Here is a 21,804-nt window from a genome sequence, read left to right on the forward strand (position 1 = left end):
GCAGCTTGGAGCCTGGAGCCTGCTTTGGATTCTGTGTCTCCCTCTCTCTCTCTGCTCCTCCCTGCTCATGCTCTGTCTCTGTCTCTCAATATAAACATTAAAAAAAAAAAAAAAAAAAAAAAGCAGCCTGTTACAGAGAAGGTACAGGGCCAGCTTGGAGCCGCTATGACATGCTGACAACTGAGTTCTAACGTGACAGTGAGTTTATTTTTTAAAAAGTTCACATAATACGAAGGACTCTCCAGTGGTTTGGGAAAATGAAGAGGGAACCTATCCAGCAGCAATCTGAAACTAATGAGCTACAAGCAAACACAAAACAAAGAGCTAAAGTCTCCACCAGACAGGGAGAAAGAGCAGGGCTTGAACTAGCTGTGACAGGTGCAACTTTTAGCTCCTAAACCTCATTCTCTGTACACGTAAAGTGGGGACAAACATGGCCAACCTACTTGATGGGGAAGTTATGAGACACTTAAATGACACTTCACATGTGAGTGCCGCATTTACGAGGCACTCAGTAAGTGTTCACTCTACCTGCCTGTCCCTGGTCCAGCTCCTCCTGGGCTCTCTGGCCCGCATGGCAGATGTCACTCGCGTAAACCAGGACTCATGTGCTCGTTCCTTAGTTATGCTACAGAAAACTCCAGGAACACAAAACAAAAAGCTGTAACATTAAGCCTCTTCTATATATTTTTTTCCCGATGCTACCTGCCAAATAAACATTTCCAGTTACCAGATTACAGAGAAGAATTAATGACCTTCCCATTTATGACAAAATACCTAATTACCATATATAACATTATCTGAGAAGCCCTAAAGAAAATGCTTTCCTACCTTAACTTCAGTTATACTACCAGGCACACATCTATGCTCATATGTGCACACACACACTCTCTCTCTCTCTGTCTCTCTCTCTCTCTCTCTCACACACACACACACACACACACACACACACACAGGCAGGCAGGCAGGCAGGCAGGCAGGCAGAAAGAGCCTATCCTGAATAAAGAGCATTTGTTGGTTTGGCTGGCTCAAGAAATAGCCAACTTTTTAAACGTTTTCCATAAAATATGTAATTTATTCTGATAAACTCAGTGAGATTATAAATCAAAACAAGGATATTTTTTATAATTTTATGTACGTTCATCCCAATATTCTAAAAACGTGGACTTTCTTTTACTTAGTTTTTAATTTTTAATTTGTTTTTTATTGTTCTTAAAGCATGGACTATCTGAGTGCCAAGAAACCTTGCTGGGGGCTGGGAGAAGGGAGCAAAGCGAGTCCGTAATCAGACCAGCCCTGCAGTCCAGGAGCTCATAGTGCAGCCGGAAAGAGAAGACAAGGTCACACCTGATTCGGGGACAGAGAGGAGAGAAGACGGAGGCCAGGGGACGGGGGAGGGGTGGGCGGGAGAGCAATTTGGAAGAGGAAGGGGGAGGCCTGCGGCCAGGTGAGAGTGAGGATGTGGTACTCCAACCGAGGCATGGGCTCCGAGGCTGGACACAGACTGGCGAGGGCACCCAACGCCCACCAGGGCACAGGTGGCTGTGCCGTGGCACCTGCCATCTACATTGCTGAAGACTTTAGCTTATTTAAAAATAGGGGTTTAAGGGACACCTGGGTGGCTCAGTCAGTTGTGCGTCCGACTTCGGCTCGGGTCGTGATCTCGCGGTCTGTGAGTTCGAGCCCCACGTTGGGCTTTTGCGCTGGTGTGGTGGAGCCTGCTTCAGATTCTATGTCTCCCTCTCTCTCTGCCCCTCCCCCATTCACGCTGTCTCTCTCAAAGGTAAACAAATGAACATTGAAAATATATATATGTATATAAACATACGTACATACACACACATGTTTAAGAGTAGGTGATTACCCAGAAAAACAGTCCAGAAGGTTATGTACCAAAACGTGAAATGCTTCATTCAACAAAGAGTACTGAAGGCCGAGGCTCCAGGCACGGGGGAGGCAAAGCACATGGGGCACGGGGGTGAAGGGGTGAGACAGTCCCCGCTGACGTTGCAGGGGCCAGAGCGCTTCCAGACAGACCAGGAGGTAACGCAGTGGCAGGCGGTGTTGGGGGGAGGGGACAGAGTGTTGGGATCTACTGTAGACAGCATGGCGGTCAGCGAAGGTTTTCCTGAGAAGGAGACACTTGAGCAAAGAGTTGAATGAATGCTAACATTTATTCACACCCCTCCAGACGGTGGAACGTGTGAGTTTGGGAGGTGGGTTTTGTTTTTGTTTTTGTATATCTGTCTTTCTTAATTTTTCTGCCCTAAGAATATTGGTTGGGTCTCTTTTGAAAATTCAAAAGGAAAATAAGGCAGCACCGAGGCACCTTCTGTAACTTCCGTAATCATGAAACGCAAGATTTCTGGTAAAGGAGTCCATGTCCCTTATCTTCAAGTCACCGATAACTGGCCCGGTGTCACTCGCGCTCGCTCAGCACAAGTGCCCACACTGCCTTTCCCCTTCTGTGACTTGAAGCCCCGGCCCCTCTGATGCTTCCTGACTTCACTTCCCCAGCACAGACCTCTCCCCTGAGCTCCACTCCAGCACAGCCCCAAGCACTGGCTCAGCATCAACTCCTCGGCACCCCACGGGCCTCTCTGACACACAGCCCTGGCTCCTCCCCCCTCGGACAGGCTCTTACCCAGTCTTCCTCCTTCAGTAAAGAGCCCCATCACCTACGCAAGCTGCTTCCTTAAGACAAATGCCTCCATGCCACCCCGATGCCTCTCCTGCCCTCACACCCCACATCTCTCAGCTCTACCCTGAAACAGGGCCACGGTGTGGTCACCTCACACCATTTCTGCTTCGGCTAGCCTGGGTCAAGCCAGCGAACTTACAACTTGCCAAGAGCTGCCGGCCGTGTCTTTTAGCGTGCCGGAAAATGCTAATCACCGATCTACACTCCCCTCCCTGACCTACGAGGTCCCCTGCAAACTGGTCCCGGCTTCCAACTCCGGCGTCAGTTCCTTCCAACCCCGGCCCCTGCCTGGCTCCTCCAGCTACAATGACCTTCCTGTGGGCCTCCAAATGCACCAGGCTTAGGCCTACCTTCACACCTGCTTCCTCTGCCAGGAACACCCCTCCTCCAGGCTCTACAGGTTTTGCTGCCTCAAATCATCACACATCTGCTCACATATCACCTTCTTTTAAAAAGCCTAACCCGTCCCCATTCCTCTGACACATCAGCCCCTAAACTGGGCTTTATTTTTTAAATAACACTCAGGCTCCCAGGCCAAATTATGTATTTATATACTGTCTCTCTCCAGCCACAAGAACGCAAGTTCCTGAAGAACGAGAACTGTGTCTACTTCACCCCTGCATCCTTAGCACTAATGCACAACAGGAGCAAAAATAAACACGTCTGGAATGAACGAGTCAAGGAATGTGCTAGGCTCTGGCACAAACACAGAGTATGACAGGACAGGCTTCTGTTTTCAGCAGCAAGGCAAACCAGATATCTTAATGAGTTTCCCACTGAAAAAACTGAAAAGCTGAATAAAATAGAACTGCATCACTTTATTATACTCCAAAATATAATAAAGGAATCCAAAGACACGAAAAAGGCAAATCTGAAGAAGAAATATAAGGAGGGGGCGCCTGGGTGGCTCAGTCTGTTAAGCGTCTGACTTCGGCTCAGGTCATGATCTCGCGGTCCGTGAGTTCGAGCCCCACATTGGACTCGGTGCCGACTGCTCAGAGCCTGGAGCCTGCTTTGATTCTGTGTCTCCCTCTCCCCCCACAAAATGAACATTAAAAAAGAAAAGAAAAGAAAAGAAAAGAAAAGAAAAGAAAAGAAAAGAAAAGAAAAGAAAAGAAAAGAAAAGAAAAGGGAAGGGAAGGGAAGAAGGGAAGAAAAGAGAAAGAGAACTAGATAAGTCACCTTTCCTTCTGAGGTAATAAAGAGAGACAAAGAAAATATAAAACAAAGATTAAAGACTTGGAAAAAACAGTGAAGCCTAACTTAACATCTAAGAAAGTTCCAGAAGGAGACAACATTTTTTTAAGTTTACTTATTTTTGACAGAGAGAGAGAGAGAGAGAGAGAGAGAGAGAGAGAGAGAGAGAACGCACGCACAGACAAGCAGGGGAGGGGCAGAGAGAGGAGACACAGACTCCAAAGCAGGCTCCAGGGTCCGAGCCGTAAGCACAGAGCCCGATGCGGGGCTCAAACTCATGAACCATGAGATCATGACCTGAGCCAAAGTTGGACGCTTAACCAACTGAGCCACCCAGGAGGCCCCAGAGAATTTATTTTCTAAACTGAGAGAGAAAATGGAGGTGGAGGGCATGATGGAACTCAATCGAAACAAAAGACCAAAACAAAACAAAACAAAACACCTCACCAGAACTGTAGCAAACAGAAAGCACAGGAACAAGAAAAGGCTGCTTCTTATCACCACTTCTAATCGAACTATGCTGGAGGCACTGGCCAGTGCAATAAGGAAACTCAGTAAAATGAGAAAAGAAGAAACAAAGCATCACTATTCGTAGAAGCTGTGGTTTTAGCAGGACTGAAGGGCACCAGAAGGACATCCAGAGCAAGGGCTCTCAGCCGCCACGGACGAGCTAGCTAAGCGCAGGGCCGGGAGCTCTAAGCATTCACTTTCATCTACCACGAGGGAGGAACCACTTACTTTACCCACGAAGAAATGAGACTCAGGGAAGCTAAAATCTCGTGCCCAAGGCCACCTGGCAAGTAAAGGGTTGGTTTTGCAATTAAGTCTATCTGTCCCCAAAGCCTAACCACGGTGGCTGCCAGAGAGAGAGACAAACCGCAGGATAAGCACCGTGGGTACTCTCTCGTGTGACCGCCAGTTCTCCGGAGCACAAACAGAAGATGAAAGGCAGGGAGGGAGCAAGCGAGCAAGCAGGCGCTAGGTCTGCGGGCTGCAGAGGAACGCTCAGGCGGGGAATGACGTTCTGCAGGGAGAGGGTACAGACGCACAGGTAAAACGGTACCTTCATAGGGGTAGGATCAAAGGGGGGAGGAGAAGAGGGAAGAGCTAGATACCAGGAGGCAAAACCGGTGCCAGAGGCTGGGCCCCTTGGAGGCCACACTAGGGATCTGGGCTCCTCTGGAAGGCGGTGGGGAGGGACCTGGTCAAGGTCCGGGAAGGAAAAGTTCCCTCCGACAGAGAGTGGAACCCAGATCACGGAGCCTCTAAGAGCCAAGCCGCCCAAGCCACCAGCCACCGCACACGTGAGCTGCAGCTAGTACACCTGAGGAACTGTCCCCTTCATCACAGCGACTCTTCATTCATTTTCATACAAACAGCCACGTGTGCTTAGCGCAGTGCAGCTCTACAGGTTAGAGAGGAAGCAAGAGAAACAGTTAGGAGAGCAGGACTGAGGACGGTCTGGAAGAACAGAGGACTTCGCGAACGATTATCCCAGGAAGGGGGGGGGGGCGGGGCAGGGAGGGTAACGGGGATTAAAAATTCCTAATTTTGGAGGCAAGGTAGAAAGTAATGCCGCAAAGGAAAACAGGTTCAGAAGAAAGAACTGGTTTCGGATGAAAATAACTGGTTTGGGCCTGATAAGTCAGAGGCGCCTGCAGGGCATCCACACGTGAGCCACAGGCCAGCCGAGTCACACCCCAAGTGCGGCAGACGCCTTCTGATGTCCCTGCCTCCGCACACACTGTTTCCTCAAGCTCCCTTGTGTGCCTGACAGGCCCCTCTCTCTGAAACCCACCAACAAAGTGTGAAGTTTTCCCCAACCTCCCCCACCCCGCACAGTAGAATAAGGCCCCTCCAGGTCTATAAGGAGATTCATCACCCTGGCATTTGGAAGTCTCTAGCCCAACGGACTGCGAGCTCTTCAGGGGCAAGAACTCAGTCTCTACCATCACGCACCCCAGGGCCCTAGCACAAGACGGGAGGCACACTCGGGACGAGAGGCTCTGCCAAGTGGGTGAACTGAACGTATGAACGCACGCGGGCACAAACGAGCCAATCACCTGGAGCAGCCACCCAGCAGCCCGGTGACCTGTCTCCCCGGGGGGTCCCCTAATGGACAGTTGGAAATAAGCACGGAGCTCGCTCAGGTGGCCGCACGGCCATCACTGAAAGCAGTCAGGTGCCAGGGTGACCACGGTCTACGTGAGCCTCGCCGGGACAGCGGCCACCATCCCGGACTCGCATTCTTCGGCCTCGGCGGTCTACTGGCTGCTCCCGGGAGGAAATGTAAGGCTTGGAGTTCAACATCGACCGTGCAAAGACTTCTCCCCCGCAAGTGGCCCCGCTGCTTCTCTGCACGGCCTCGGGGCCTTGCTGCGTATGACACACTCCCTGCACAGTGCAGGCCAGACCTCAGTGAGCCTGCACGGAACAGGCTCACAGGCGGTGAGTTACCAGAACACTTCCGCTTTCCAGCTCAACAGATACTAGGTCATCGGACCACTGTGCCCTGTGCTATGTTTTCTTTGTGTGTCAGTTCATAGTGAAAAGAACCATAAAGAGGTCACTTTGTCGTCCCCGAGCTGCCCTGTGCCTCATTTATCTTGCTGTACTAGCCCTACCGGTACTGAACACAAAGACAGAATTCCAAGTTGGGAAGGTCAACGTTTTATTAGCCTATTAATTACACCAACAACATCTTGTCAAATAGGCAAAATCATTCTCCCCTGATCCCCCTTAAGGACTCCACTGTGGAACAGTCCTGGTGGGAAACAAGACTGAGTAGGAAATTCATTGCACTGGCTTCATGGGGGGGTAAAAAAAAAAAAAGAAAATTTTAGTCCCTTACTATTATGACGGCCATAATATGTGTGCCATTGACACACATTTCATATTCAGGATACTTTCCGTGAGACTCTTTAAGTTAACCAAAAATAGAACGATATGCTTCACAAGTCCACATACAGAGTCACTTCTTTTGATTCACTGATGACAGAGTCTAATGAGAAAAAAACTGAGGCCAGATTCCCAGGGCTGGAGGAGACATTAAATAAGCACCCAGTCTGTCACCTGGTGCCCAGGCAGAATGCAAGATGCAAATGCACTTAGACCAGCCTGGTGACACAGGACTATACTGCCTTCAAAGGCAACTTCCGTGGAAAGGGGACCATTGCAACTCGTTTATTCATTCAAACCCACAGTCCGTGTTCTCCATGATTATTTCCCCTCATACTGTGTGCCTGCCTCTCTCTCTCTCTCTCTCTCTCTCTCTCTCTCTCTCTCTCTCTCCTCTTTACCTGGCTCTAGGACCTATGATCTAGCTGGGATACTGGAAAAAGGTTTTCCAAGGTGACCACTCAGAGCTGTCCTGGAGAGAAGCCCCGGACAGAGACGGAAGTGAGGAAGGCCCATGCCGGCAGCACAAAGTCTCAGAGGCTTCTGGGCCAAAAGGGGCCCCAGGGGCTGTCCTCAACCCCTCCTCGGTCTGCAGCAAAGCCAGCACCATACCTGTTTCACATCTTTAAATTCTCACGTATACCAGAGTCCACACTAATGTGAGCGGAAGCCAGGAGCAAGGAGGAATGCCAGTTACCTACTGACTAGGGCAATGGTATGTAAATTATATATTTACAGACACATGTATTTACATACACAGTTACAAATATACACACATATACATTAAGAAGGCCAATTACATATGAAGAAAAGGAAACCAATGTACCGAAAATATGACAGTAAAGGTAAAATGCTAACTGGGGAGCCAAGGGAACTCAATTATGGGAGAAGCGAACCAAGCCACTCCCTGCTCACCCTTTCTTTAACCCCTGGGTGAGGTCACCTGGCTCTGCCACTGAAAGCAGCAGCTTCTCAAGGATAATGACAAAAGCGCCTGCCAGAACAGGAGGGAAACACAGTGCCGAACCTCCGCGTAAAAACACTGCTCACGTGTCCTACTCACTCTTAGGGTTTATAAATTAAAATAGGCATAAAGTTACTGACCACAATTCCAAATACGAGTAAAGTATTTATAAAATGCCTGTTTCTGGGGGCACCTGGGGGGCTCAGGGGGTGAAGCGTCTGACTCTTGATTTCGGCTCAGGTCATGATCTCAAGGTTCGTGGGTTCGAGCCCCACGTCAGGCTCCATGCTGCTGGTGTGGAGCCTGCTTGGGATTCTGTCTCCTTGTCTCTCTGCTCCTCCCCTGCTCTCTCTCTCTCTAAAAATACATAAACGTTTTTAAAAAATTTTTTAATAAAAAAGAAAAAAAGAAGAAAACGCCTATTTCCCTGTAGCATATTTGTTTCAGAAATTCTTGAAGGCATATACTCTTAAATACTTCAAAAAATACAGATAAGTACTATTCTGTGAGCCTCTACAAGGGATTGGAGGTGGCTCTGGACAGTGGGAGCATATCAGGGTCTAAGAACAGTTAGTTACCTACTGCTCTCGGTAGGTCTCTATTTGCATCTAATTCGCATACCTGAATTTCAGGATTCAAATTCCATTTTTAGGAGAGACTGTTTTAATTGATTCTGGAAAGTTGTGAGTGAATTCCACTGTTATATATTAAATCGTTACCCTTTTTTTTTTTTTAACATGATAACCTTTTGTTTTAAAGTTTGCCACATTCCAAAACCTAGGCTGTCCAGACTTAGCGCGATTGGTACCTCCCTCAGAGGGACCAAGATGTCCCCAGGCTTGAGGTTTGTTTTTTGTTTTTTTTCCCCCACATCCTCAAGAATCCTCTTTCAAAGAACCAAGTACTTTTGTCTGTTTCTTGTATTCTTGTGAACTTACTAAGTTTGGATCTCTGGGGGCACCTGGGTGGCTCAGTCGTTGGAGGCGTCTGACTCTTGGTTTCAGCTCAGGTCATGATCTCACAGTTCCAGAGTTCAAGCCCTGCATCAGGCTCGTGCTGACAGCAGGGAGTCTGCTTGGGATTCTCTCTCCCTTTCCCTGCCCCTCCCTCCCTCCCTCTCTCAAAATAAATAAATAAACTTTTAGAAGTTTGGATTTCTCAGCTAGCAGGTGATCATATAATGAGGTTTACTTATAACACTTATAACAGGCCTGGTTTAGGGGCGAAGCAAGAACTTTATACCATAGAGAACTCTAGTTTTAAGAAGAAATCTCTCTCAGAGACAGAAATGTCAGCTCACTTTGGGCTTCGGGTAATTCACTGTAGACCTGTACCAGGTGGTGCTGGCTTTGGGAAATTGCTGCAAAAAAGCTGAATACTTGAAAATGAGACAAATGAAAACGGCCTCATCAGAAGAGAAAAGCCATTCTTGACCAAGTCTTATTAATCGTGAGATAATGTGTGGAGAAAGCAGGGAGAAGAGAGGCCAGTGGCCCACAAGCTACCAACAACACGCTGTGTGACCTTGGCCAAGTCAACAAGGCGTGTCGCATTGCCTCTGGCTTCATTCCTTTGCTTTAAAAAAAAAAAAAAAAAAAAAAAAAAAAAAAAGAAGGGCGTGACTATACTGCCCGCAAGAGCCACTGCAACCCTAAATATCATGTTCCCATCTCTTTATGCCACCAAATGAATAGCAGAATTATGTGGCGGGACGAAACAGAGGACTAATGATGTATAAAAAGGGGGGGGGGGGAGGCTTATTTTTATTACGGGCATCAATCTCAGACCTGCAAGACATGTTTCGGTCTGAAGTTATGACACCTCTCTGTTACTTTCCATAAACACAGCATTTAAAGCTCATCTAGAATTCAGTAAGATATCTTAGTGTGAAGAAGGAAAAGAGTTTGAGGAGCTACCCAGAATTACAACATCAAGGGCAAAACCTGTGGACCTCATTAAGGTCTGAGGGAAATAGTATATATTTGGGAGATTTCTAAAAACAGGAAAGCACATTGGGGCGCCTGGGTGGCTCAGTCGGTTAAGCGTCCGACTCCAGCTCAGGTCATGATCTTGCAATTTGTGGGTTCGAGCCCCACATCGGGTTCTGTGCTGACAGCTCGGAGCCTGGAGCCTGCTTCTGACTCTGTGCCTCCCTCTCTCTCTCTCTGCTCCTCCCCCGCTCATGCTCTGTCTCAAAAATAAATAAAAATATTTAAAAAAAAAAAAACAAAAAACAGGAAAGCATAACCCTGAAAGTGTCTGAAATACGCAAATCGCACAAGGTGACAGCCTAAGAAGAAAATATGCTTCTCTGTGTGGCACAGGCTGAGCCAGCAGGGCACTTTCTGGAGAACAGAACGGACCCGGACGCTGCCTTTCTAATGTTCACGGCGACAGGTAATCCAAAAAGTATATTCACTTTGCGATCGATCACTCAAACAATGGGAGCTTAAAAGCCCTTCTAACCAGAAGCACTTTGAGTCCTGCATACACAATAAGGAGGAAGCCACAATTTTTTAATTCCAGAACACGACTTCCAAGATAGGAAACAACGCAATACGCACATGAGGCTGCTCGGTTATGGAAACAATGGAGCTTTTTGCCCTCCACTATCCACTAAAAATAAAAACACAGGGGCTAGCGACAGCAGTCAGAAGGGGCCGAGCGCACAGGGTCCGGCTGCGGGGAGGAATAAGAAAGAGCTGACGGAGAAGAAGGGCGGGGGGCCCTTGGAGCGAGCCACAGGCTAATTGTGGGAGTCTGGGGCAGGCGGCCGTGAAACAATTAGTGTCCGGAGAAGCGAATTTGGTCGCCTCTTCTCACAAGTCCCATTTTCATGTCTGCAGGTTAGATTTGGCTGCGAAGAAAAGAAACGGCAGCATGCAAAGACAGAATGTGCCCGACGGCAGGAGAAGGAACCAACCCCTGTCAGCAGTTAACTCAAGGAACTCATTTAGCTCCCCGGTAAGAAAAAAATACAGCTGGGAGTGTGTAAGCTGGTCTAAGCCAGGCCCAAGTTTCCCATTTATTCCATCTATTTGGGAATGAAGCATGCATGTGTGCTCTAAAACCAGAGTCAAGATGATAAAGCCCAACCTTTCATTTGTCTCGGCCAAAAATCTATTCACCAAGCAAGAAATCAAACATTTACTCCGACATTTTCGCAAAGCATCTTGGAGAGAACACTCCACGGTAGTTCGGTTCCTATTGAACCGGGTGAACGTTTCCATCGAGAAGCTCTAAGACGAGGTGTGTTTAAAAGGTGAGATTTCTGTTAAACCCAAGCACCCAGGGGGGGAAAAAAAATCAATGACAACTCTGCTCTTACAAAGGTCTCCCCTCAAGGAAATACACGCCTCAGATGGCACACTCACGTTTTTCTGTCAAACGCCAGCTTCGACTGCCTCCCTCTGCAGCTCAGCCTCCCTCCGTACCTGCCTCCTCCCGGCCCTGCTGGTGTGTCTGACCTCCAGCTCCCCGCCGAATTCTCCCAGCGCATTTCATCATTTCCTGTTGGCTGCCGACTCCTGGCAGCGAGATAAGGTCTGGCCTCCACGCTGCAGGCACCCTCCAGGCACCAGGTCCGCAGACCTCCGCTCCGGGCCCGCTGGGACCCTCACAGAAGCGCTTTCTTTTCAGAAAGCGGCCCAACAGAAATCTCAGTACTCGAGAGAAAGTCAGACAGAGGAGATCTGAGGACAAAAGGCATAGGACCCTCCCCAAATCAACTTGTCCATCGACTGACACTGCACACGACAGCCTTAGAATCTGTTGCAGTTGGGATCCTTCCAGGTAGGAGCAGAGACCTGCTCTGGAGCTAAGGGGCCAGGAGTCACGGGAGATCATGGGACAGGGACTTACTTGCAGGGGATAATCTTACATGGTTCCTACACGTAAAACTCCACTTCTCTTTGGGACTCCATACAGCGAGGCGAAAGCGGCTCAACAGCTGGAGACCCCAGCCTCTCAGCAGCACAGACGGCCTCCGGAGGCCCTCACATGCGCGAGTGGGAGTCGCCAGAATAAAAACTAAACGCAGAAAACACCCTTCCTCTTGGAGCTTTACAAAGAATTAGAAGTGAAGGAAAAGGAATAACGTAACTTTAGGGGAAGGGGCAGGGGTCTTAACTCATTTTTAAATATACGTGCCGATGAGAATACATACTGCATAGTTCCCCTGAGTTAAAGTAAAGAACCGACACAAACATCCTACGCTGCTTGAAGCCAGGGCAAAACGGGAAGGGACTAAGCAGGAAAGGGTTGCCACGAGCACTTCTGAGCAGGGCTCTGTTTCCTGAGCTGTTGGTGTGCTCCGTTTGTGAAAACTCACTGGTATGCAAACGTGTAATATGTGCACTTGTATGTATATATTGTGTCTCGTTTTTAAAACGTATGCAACAATACTAAAAAATACAAACACTACAAAAAAGAACTGATGTTGAAACTAATGTGTAAAAACACAAGAAACAAATGTTTTAAGATCTCAGTTTCCCCAAAGTACCCTCCCAGAAGATACAATGTGCACCCCTCCCCCAACCCCTATGGCAAGCTGGATGCTACGTTTAAGTGGCGGTGGCCAGAACTGGATCCTTCCCTCCTTGCAACATGGGCCTCTAGTCTGACCTCACAACACGAAAGAGAATAGGTTAAGAATATCTTTCCAGAATCTTGAGTTTAGAAATGCCTTAGTGGAGGGGCGCCTGGGTGGCTCAGTCGGTTAAGCGTCCGACTTCAGCTCAGGTCATGATCTCTCGGTCTGTGAGTTCTGCCCCACACTGGGCTCTGTGCTGACAGCTCAGAGCCTGGAGCCTGTTTCAGATTCTGTGTCTCCCTCTCTCTGACCCTCCCCTGTTCATGCTCTGTCTCTCCCTGTCTCAAAAATAGATAAAACGTTAAAAAAAAGAGTTTTTATAGAAATGCCTTAGTGGAAAAACACCAATAAAGCAATGACCATGCCGACGCAAGGCTCAATTACTTGACATGGGATAATAATTCACACTACTTGGAAAATTATCATGTCACCCTCTGGCCCCCGAAAGAAAATCCCCACAGAAGTCAGCCCAACGCAGACTTCGCTGTACCCCACCGTCCGCTCGGTTCCCCCGCACCCGTACAGAGGGACACACGCTGGAGCTCTAGGCCAGCCGCACCGGGCCTCCGGCGTCCTCTGGCCTGCAGGGAGGTGCCTATTTCATCCCGGGGACTGCCGGGGGGCGGTTAATGGCCCTCAAGGTCATTTTGTCCAGTGATGGACACTAAGGCTGGAGAAGGCTAAATAATGTTTCTAGAGACTACTTCGGTGTACCTGACCACGACACGCAGACAGGCTTTCTAAAACTAACGGCATGGCATTTACCTTCCAAAGCGTTTTAATTAAATTTAAGCAGCACAAAGTATGGTCACAAAAGTCCTTTTCTGGGGGTATTTTCTTCCACTAAGAAAGAATAAACACCTGAGTTCTGGTAGAGCCAGCTGATCATCTACCTTTCCTCTTCATCGGTTGGCATGACAGAAAACCCCGCCCCAGAGGCCCACTTAGGGCTCTTGGTTACGGGAGAGGACAATCGTGGTGAGATAGATTTATTCATTTTGTTTTTCTAAGACCCTCATTCTCTTTACTTTTTTTGTAATCCAACAAACACAAGCTGCTTGGTGAACATTTATACAATGCTTACTTTATGGTTAATCGTGAAAATAATCCCATCAGGGCACTGTTGCCTCTCCCATTTCCCAGATGAGATAACTGAGGTCCAGAAATATTCTATTACCTGCCCTGTGTCCCAAAGCTGGCACATGGGGGTAGCTAAGATCTGAATCAGCTTCCTGAATCCAGCTGTTAACCACTCCCCCCACCCCGCTGCCTCGCCACTGTGGCCTCCCTCGATAAACCAGAACTGAATCTTGGATACAGTTGCTGTGTAATAAAAATCTGATCTGAAGTGAATTAAGAATGCAGAGAGCAGGGGTGCCTGGGTGGCTCAGTCGGCTAAGCCTCCGACTCTTCACTTCGGCTCAGGTTATGGTCTCACGGTTTGTAGGTTTGAGCCCCACGTCAGGCTCTGGGCCAAAGACGCAGAGCCTGCCTGGGATCCTCTCTCTCCCTCTCTCTCTGCCCCTCCCCCGCTTGTGCTTTTTCTCTTTCTCTCTCTCTCTCTCAAAATAAATAAACTTAAAAGAAAAATGCAGATGGCAGTGGGACTATGAAGTAATGAGCCCAGCTTTCCTTCCAGCGTGGCTGGGGCATTCTTCCCCGCTCCCCACAACCTCAGCCACACCTCACCAGTGCGTTCCCAGTTCCCAGCAAGAGACAAGCTGTCCTGCCCCTCTGGCAGAGAACAAGACTGTCTCAGGCAGCTCTCCCGCCCTAAGGCAGTCCTGGGACAGAAACATTGCTCCAGGGAAACCCACCTGCTAACCTCTGGCACCTGGTGCCTAAACTGGTATTTCCAGTTCCAATCTGGTTTCTGTCACCGGACTTGAAACCATTGGGCATTCATTCAACAAACATTAGTGGCAGGCACAGTGCTTAAGGCCTCGGGGGCCCCATGGTTGTGAAAGTCAAGGTCCCTGCCTGGGACTGCTCAGTGTCGGGGCAGGACACACGTGGAAATAAATCAACACGGCACGGGCTGATGACTGCGAGAACCAACATGCACCCGGGGCGGAGGGAACACTGCGAGGGCGGCAGCGACCCAGGGTGGGAAGCGGGGTCGGAGAGGGCTCCACGAAGAAAGGGACAGGAGAGGGTTCTCCAAGAGCTTGTCATCAGCCTACTCAAACCACGTAGATAAGGCAGGAAAAGAAATTCAGAGACCCAGGCCAGCAAGTCAGCTAAACGCTACCAGAGCCTCCATGACCTCCATCCTCAGCCAATGGCTGAGTCCTGGCCCTGCAGTTCACCAGCCCAGCGTAAGCCCCAGACGTCAGGACGACACCAGGCAGGCTGCCTCCTCTCTCTGACACCTTTGTTATATGATCGGGCGGGGCGGAAACGGCTGCCTTTACTGAGCTCTTCTAAAAGACTCCGTAAGATAGGTACCGCTAGCCCCTTTTTACAGAAGGGAAACCACCAGAGAAGTTAGGCAACCTGCCCAGCACCACCCAGCAAATAATGGCAGAGTAGGATTCAAAGTCAGGTCTACCGGATACTTTCAAAGCCCACGGTCTCTCCACCGGGCTCAGGCCTCCCTCGGAGCCAGCCTCGTGAGGGACAGGAGGACATGTGTCAACAGGTCATGTCACATGGGGGCGAGAACAGGACTTCCACTATGTGATTTTTTTCCCCCATTCTGCTACCGGTCTGCCCTTGCTCTAATGCCACACTTTTTCCAAAACAGCTTTACTGAGATGTAATTCACATACCATATAATTCAGCCATTCGCAATTTACAGTATATCTAATTCAATGGTCTTTAGTGAATGTAGAGAGTTGTACAACCAACGTCCCAATTTCAGGACATTGTTACCACCTCAAAAAGCAACCCCGTGCACTTTAGCTGCCACCTCCTTCTCCCTCCCGTCTTCCCCGCCCCTCCCCCAGCCCTAAGCAACTACTGCCTCTTGCAAGGTGACCCTTAAAGAGGTTATGGACACACAGTAATCAGGATGTTAATAAAACAGTGCAGACTGCAGTTCTGTGCTTCAGTCTTCCCTCCTGGGCTAAACAGAGCTCCCAGATGAGCCAGGACAGGGCCAGGGAAACGCCGGGCAGCTCAGAGGCAGGTGCTGGGGGGAGGGGGGGAGGTACCTGGCGGCCCCATGCTAGCTGGGCTCCGCGGTTCTCGTTCTCGTGTCCCTGAACTTAGCGAGCGCTCAACGCAGAGCCTGGTGGTTTGGCACCTGCCGGGACGGCAGAAGTCATGCAGAAGCTCTAGAAGACCCCTCTGGTCACAAGGCCCCACACCGGCAGCAATGCCCATCTCCTCATCTCCGGAAAGGCAAACCAGGATCGTATCCACTACCACAGGCTGGCGCCAACCAGATCGGAGTCATATTGAGAAGCCAACTCTTCAAGATTCTCAACTGGTGACGGCCGGGGTGAGAAGGTGCCTCCTGTGCTCTTCCTCAGTGCGGAGGGGAGCTGGGACAAGGGGATCCACAGACCAACCAGGCACGCACTTCCGCGGGGCCCTGATTTCTCTATCACACTTCTCCATACAGGACGCGGAAACTCAGCTGCGTGAGGGGCAGGAAACTCCTCCTCGACACTTAAAAGGAATGAGCTTCCGACAGATGCAAACGGGTGAATCACAGAAACCTGGTGGTGAGCAAAAGAGGGCGGGCGCGAAAGGGTGCCTGCTGTGTGTCTCCACTGACATGAAGCTCTAAACCAGGCCAAACAAACCCACCGGGACGGGATCAGTGTGTGCCTGGGGCTGGGGCCGGGGCCGGGCCGGGCCAGGCCAGGCGGGGGCGGAGTGTACAGGGCACAAGGGAAGTTCTGAAGCGATGGAAATGTTCTCTGTCTTGCTTGGGGCTGTGGCTACACAGGCGTATCCATTAGTCAAAGCCCTTAAATGGGTCCATTCGCTTGTATGGACATTAATATCTCAAGGAGGAGAAAAGGGGAGGGGAGCAGGCAGGGAGGAGGGACTGTGCGGGAGAAGGCAAGAGAGAAAGGAAAAGAAGAAAAGCCCTGTGCAGAACCTGAACATCGGAACTGTCCCCACTCTGCAGGGCCAGTGCAGCAAAGCTGCTTTCACTGAGGACCACACGGCAAGGTGCCTCTGAGCTCCAGGCGGTGTCAGCGTGCGTGTATTGCACTGGGTCTCAGTTCTTAGAACAGCTGGTCCCCTAACAGGCACAAACGATCCCGATGAACCCGAGTGCCCTACCCCCTCACCAGGTGAACTCGGCTCTCCCTTAGCACTGCAGTAAAGAGCACAAGAACGTCTAGTCAGCCGATTAGAAAGGGCAGCTCTTGGTGACAGGTTTCGATGGCTGTTTGACAGTGGGTAAGCAAGTAAAATCTAATGCGAAAATTATAATTATTGGCTTTTCTTTCTCCTCAGATGATAAGTAAATCTGAAATTCTAGAATTAAAATGGGTTCTAGAAAGCCGTCCGATAGGTTATTTGGTGTTGGTTGGTGGAGAGAGTAGTGGCCGTGTTCAAATCCTACTTGTTAGCCTTTCATATTTCTATGGAATAAGACATAAATAGAGCCGTCTTTGCCTTTACTTTTCCCACATATGTATATAAAAAGGAACAATCCAAGCCAAATTTCTAACATTCTCGATCAAAGAAGAAGGTGCCAGAACAAGCTGAACTAAGTACCAGTTCTATCTTTGGAAGAAAAAAAAAAAAAACCCTTTAAAACCCTTTACATAAGCTTCTTTGCTTCCCTGGCACTTGCCCAACGCTCAAGAAAAAAATGAGCCAGACTAATTAAAGCAGAAAGCCCAATTGAGAAAAACCTCAAAGCACCAATGTAATATGAAAAATGTTAATTTCTTTTCTTACACATTTGATAACGTGCCATCGCGAGAAGAAACCCCTGGGCTTCTAACACAACATGTGCGTGGTTAAGATGTCACTCTCGGTTCTGGGGCCCCCTCAGGCCCTCCTGGGTCGACACGCTGAAGATGGAAACTGATCCCTGATGGAAGGTCTGAACTCAAAAAGGAGTGGTGAGCAAGATTTGTGGTGAGTTTTGGGTATCTGCAGGAATAAAGTTAGAGACAGGCTGTGTTCGAGTGTTACTGGCGATTTTCCCCCTCTTGTATGTGCGTGCACCCTCTTTGTGCTAGGCTCCAGGAATTACAAGCTAAATCGCTCCCCACACTTGTCCTTACGCAGCTTAGAGTTTAGGAGGGTAGGGAGACAAGCACACAGGGGACCACCCAGTGTGACGGGTGCTACCTAACAGATAGGAAGCAGGGAGCCCCACGTAGGAGGGTGGGGGAGATGGGAAAACTCTCCGGAAGCTGGGCCATGGGTGGAGTCAGGTAAGGAAGGGGCTGAGGCTCCCTCCTCCCCCAAGAGGGGAGAGGGCACCAGACGGAAGCTCCCAACTTTACCCACCAGGGTTATTTTGTCCACCAAGGGCACTAAAACAAGAAGAAAAACCAATCACCTCCCATTATTTCATTTCAAAGGCATTTTAATAATAAAAAAGGCATTTGACACTAAAAAGCAGGTCATACAACTTCAGAATAAATCAAGAGCCTCAAGCTAAATATCTCTAGCTTTGTAAAGAATAATTACAATGTTGATACTTTGGCCCCATGGCAGTAAAAATACCATCATGAACTGGTGTTTAGAAATTCTACAAATATTAGGTAAAATTAGGGACTATTTATGACATTTTATACACATTTGCCATGATGTTTACATACAATGACTATACTTCCTGATAACCCTGCAAGGTGGGAGGCCTGTCCCCATCTTTTGGAAGAGAAAACTAGAGCTCTAGGGAGGTGGCTTGCCGATGGTCACACAGTGGTGACAGTGCACAGAGCTCTACACTTGGTTCCCTCTGCCAGCGGAGTCCTGGGTCCCACAAGCGTGCCGTGACGGTGTGGGAGAGCTCTGGGAGACCTCTGAGGGCCTAATCAGAACTCAACCTGTTCTGGGGCACCTGGGTGGCTCAGTCGGTTGAGCGTCCAACTTTGGACACTGAGCCTGCTTGGGTTTCTCTTTCTTTCTCTCTCTCTCTCTGCCCCTCCCCTACCCATTCATTTCCTCTCTCTCTCTCTGAAAATAAATAAACTTTGAAAAAATTAAAGAACTAAACATGTTTTATTGTTGCTTTGGAGATGGCAAAGGAAGAATTCAGTTCTTGCCTTTTCTTTTTTTGATAATCCCAAACAACCAACTCAAACCCTTCATGAAACCAAGAGAGGTATAAATATGTAAATAAGTGAAATCACGATCCCAAGCATCCCAGAATGTTCTCATTACCTTCTCCTGCAATTAGACCAGTGCCAGCGATAAAGAAGATGGGAAAGATGGGAGAAGATCGAGAATCCCGATGTGCCAAGAAATAGGGGGCATCCAAACCCTTATTCAAGAATACTGTGCTTCAGCCCGGCCTGTAAATATACACTTAGAGTTTAATGAATGAACCTAAAGCCTGCAGGCACTGTTGAGTGTTGTAGAAATTCAATTTATTTATTTATTTTTTTAGTTTATTTTTATTTATTTTGAAAATTTATTTTTTTTAACGTTTTATTTATTTTTGAGACAGGGAGAGACAGAGCATGAACAGGGGAGGGTCAGAGAGAGGGAGACGCAGAATCTGAAACAGGCTCCAGGCTCTGAGCTGTCAGCACAGAGCCCGACGCGGGGCTCGAACTCACGGACTGTGAGATCATGACCTGAGCCAAAGTCAGCCACTTAACCAACTGAGCCACCCAGGCGCCCCTATTTTTATTTATTTTGAAAGAGAGAAAGAGCAAGCAGGGGAGGGACGGGGGGGGGGGGGGGAGAATCCCAAGTAGGCTCCTCACTGTCAGCGCAGAGCCCAATGTGGGGCTTGAACTCACAGACGGTGAGATCATGACGCAAGCCGGTCAAGAGTTGGTCACTCAACCAACGGAGCCCCCCAGGTGCCCCTAAAAATTCAATTTAAAAGACACACTCTCTAACCCTAAAAGCTCCTGCTCTCAGGTCTGAAATGGGATTATAAATAGAATACCAACGACAAACTTAAAAGTGTGTCTCGTTTTACAAATTTCATGTTTTCCTTCTACTTTTACCACTTAAAATTGAAGCCTACTCTAAACAATCTTAAACACAACATTCCCAGTTGTACTTCGACAAGGCATGAGACCCTGCCAAGTGAGGACATTACAGGCTGGCCTCCATGGGCAAGGTGGAGCTGAGTGGGGCCAAGCAACAGAGAGGGGCAGTGGTGAGCAGGTGCGGGACCCCGGCAGGCTTCTAAGCTCCTCCACCTGTGACACGAAGACAGCCTCAGTTGCCACACCAGGGCTCGGGAAGATGAAGGGAGGTAATGTACACACAGGGCATTTTTACATGGTGGCCGCTGAGGTCATCCCCATGAGGCTGACCCCAGCCAAAGTCGCGGACGGATCAAAAGGGACTCTCCTAGGATAGGGTGGAAACATAGTAGGCAAAGACGCAGGGACTCGGGTGGCAGCAGCACCCCAGGAAATTCAGAGGGCAGGCGACCAATACAGGTCAGAAAATCAACGACGCAATCCGAATGGAGGCAAACCCACGGCGACCACGAGGAACCACATATGGATATGGACGGGGCTGCTTCAGATGGTCTTGCGAAGGAAAATAAAGTGTGGGGGCTCTGCCCAGAAGCCAACCGGGCTGAGCAGCAGAGAGGGCTGAGTCCAGGACAGGTCTCAGGGGCACACGGTGAGCACCCTGGCAGGGGTCGCAGGAGAGAGCAAGCTGTTCAGCCTGGCAGTGGTTGCCCCACATCCGTGCCCGGTGACCCGGCTCAAGACAGAGTATAGACGAGGAGCCCACTTCCCCCGTGAGTGAGACTGAAGTAAAGGACAGGTTACAAGGGCTCAGTTGGTTAAGTGTCCAACTCTTGATCTCAGCCCAGGTCACGATCTCACGGTTCATGAGATCGAGCCCTACATGGGGCTCCATGCTGACAGTGAGGAACCTGCTTGGGATTCTCTCTCTCCTTCTCTCTCTGCCCCTCCCTCACTTGTCCTCTCTCTCACTCTCGTGCTCTTAAATAAGTAAACACTAAAAGAAAAAAAAGAAAAAAGGACAGGTTACAAATGGCTTAAATCACATGATCCCATTTGTTTCTAAAAATCGCATTTGTGTGTGGCAAACGTAATGCTCGGGAGAAGTGAACATCAAGGTACCGACAGTGATTTTCTTCTTTTGAATAATTTGTACTTGTATTTTACAAAGTACGTGCACTGATTTTACAATGAAGGAATAAACGGAGTTCCTTACAAGAGTTTAAACCCAAACGGGTGACTCCAAGGCAGTGCGTGGCAGGCCTGTGGAGGGCCCACGGCTGCACAAAGTGCACTCGGGACCACGACGCTCGGAAGCCTCTGGGCACGGCACACCCAGGGGGCGAACCCCTGCCTGCAAGGCTTCCATAAAACCCCCGTTCTGGACAAACCCTGGAGCAAAGATGCCATCAACCAAAGCCTGACAGAACCTCCAGAGGGAGGCACGTCACCCTTGCAGCTGGTCTCACTGGTTGTGCAGTATTTCACGTGGGAAAGCCAAGGGATGGGGTTCCTGGGCATACCCCACAATTCACTCCGTAACTCCGTCTGAGATCTTATGAACCATTTCCGTACACATACTTAAGTCCTAGGAAGGGTTGAGGCTCTCCAGCCGCATCCAAAAGCAGAAGACACTGGCCCCAGCCTCAGACCAACGATCTCATCCACAGTAGAGCGCTTCTTTAAGACCTCGGCATCACCCAAATTAACTCCACGCAGAGGCGGGTCTGAGGGAGCCACTGTGGAGGGTAAGCACATCTGAGGTTACCAGAAGAACAGAACCAAATGAAGGCCCCGTCCCCAGAGCCATCCACACACAGGCAGGGGAGACTTCTCAGGCTCTCACAGTTTGACGCCTCCCAGTGAGAACCCTGGGAAAGGGGAGTCAGCTGCCAGACAGCCCCTTCCCTAAGAGGGGACAAAGATCCCGGTGCTTCTGGCAACACACGTGACCCACAGAGCTGGGTGACCACCGAACCCATAGCTGTATAAAGGTTGTGACAGGGAAGATGGTCCTGTGACAGTACCTACGTACCTGGATTAGGGCTGGGGCAAATTTATTTTTTTTTAATTTTTAATGTTTATTTATCTTTGCGAGAGAGAGAGAGAGACAGAGCGTGAGCAGGGGAGGGGCGGAGAGAGAGGGAGACACAGAATCTGAAACAGGCTCCAGGCTCCGAGCCGTCAGCACAGAGCCCGATGCGGGGCTCGAACTCATGAGCTGTGAGATCATGACCTGAACCGAAGTCGGATGCTCAACCGACTGAGCCACCCAGGTGCCCCAGGGCTGGGGGAAATTTTATAAACAGTCCAGAGCATTGACTTCCAAGGCCAAGATCTTCTTAAAATGTGGCACCAAGCATGC

The 21,804-nt window shown here is 49.3% G+C and overlaps 1 protein-coding gene across 4 annotated transcripts in view; it reads right to left on the minus strand.

Annotated features, from left to right (window-relative positions):
* Positions 1 to 21,804, minus strand: part of PACSIN2 (protein kinase C and casein kinase substrate in neurons 2) — a 135,534-nt gene that overhangs the window by 73,527 nt on the left and 40,203 nt on the right. The window contains exon 1 of one of the 4 annotated variants that reach the window (XM_045465624.1): positions 11,135 to 11,260. The exons of 2 other annotated variants lie outside the window; for them this stretch is intronic. The gene's annotated coding sequence lies outside the window, so the exon portion shown is untranslated. Of the gene's footprint in view, positions 1 to 11,134; positions 11,261 to 21,804 lie in introns of those variants that run through there. One more of the 4 variants, XM_045465622.1, reaches the window with a different exon arrangement.

Source organism: Leopardus geoffroyi, chromosome B4 (assembly GCF_018350155.1).
Source record: "Leopardus geoffroyi isolate Oge1 chromosome B4, O.geoffroyi_Oge1_pat1.0, whole genome shotgun sequence".
Lineage (NCBI taxonomy): Eukaryota > Metazoa > Chordata > Mammalia > Carnivora > Felidae > Leopardus > Leopardus geoffroyi.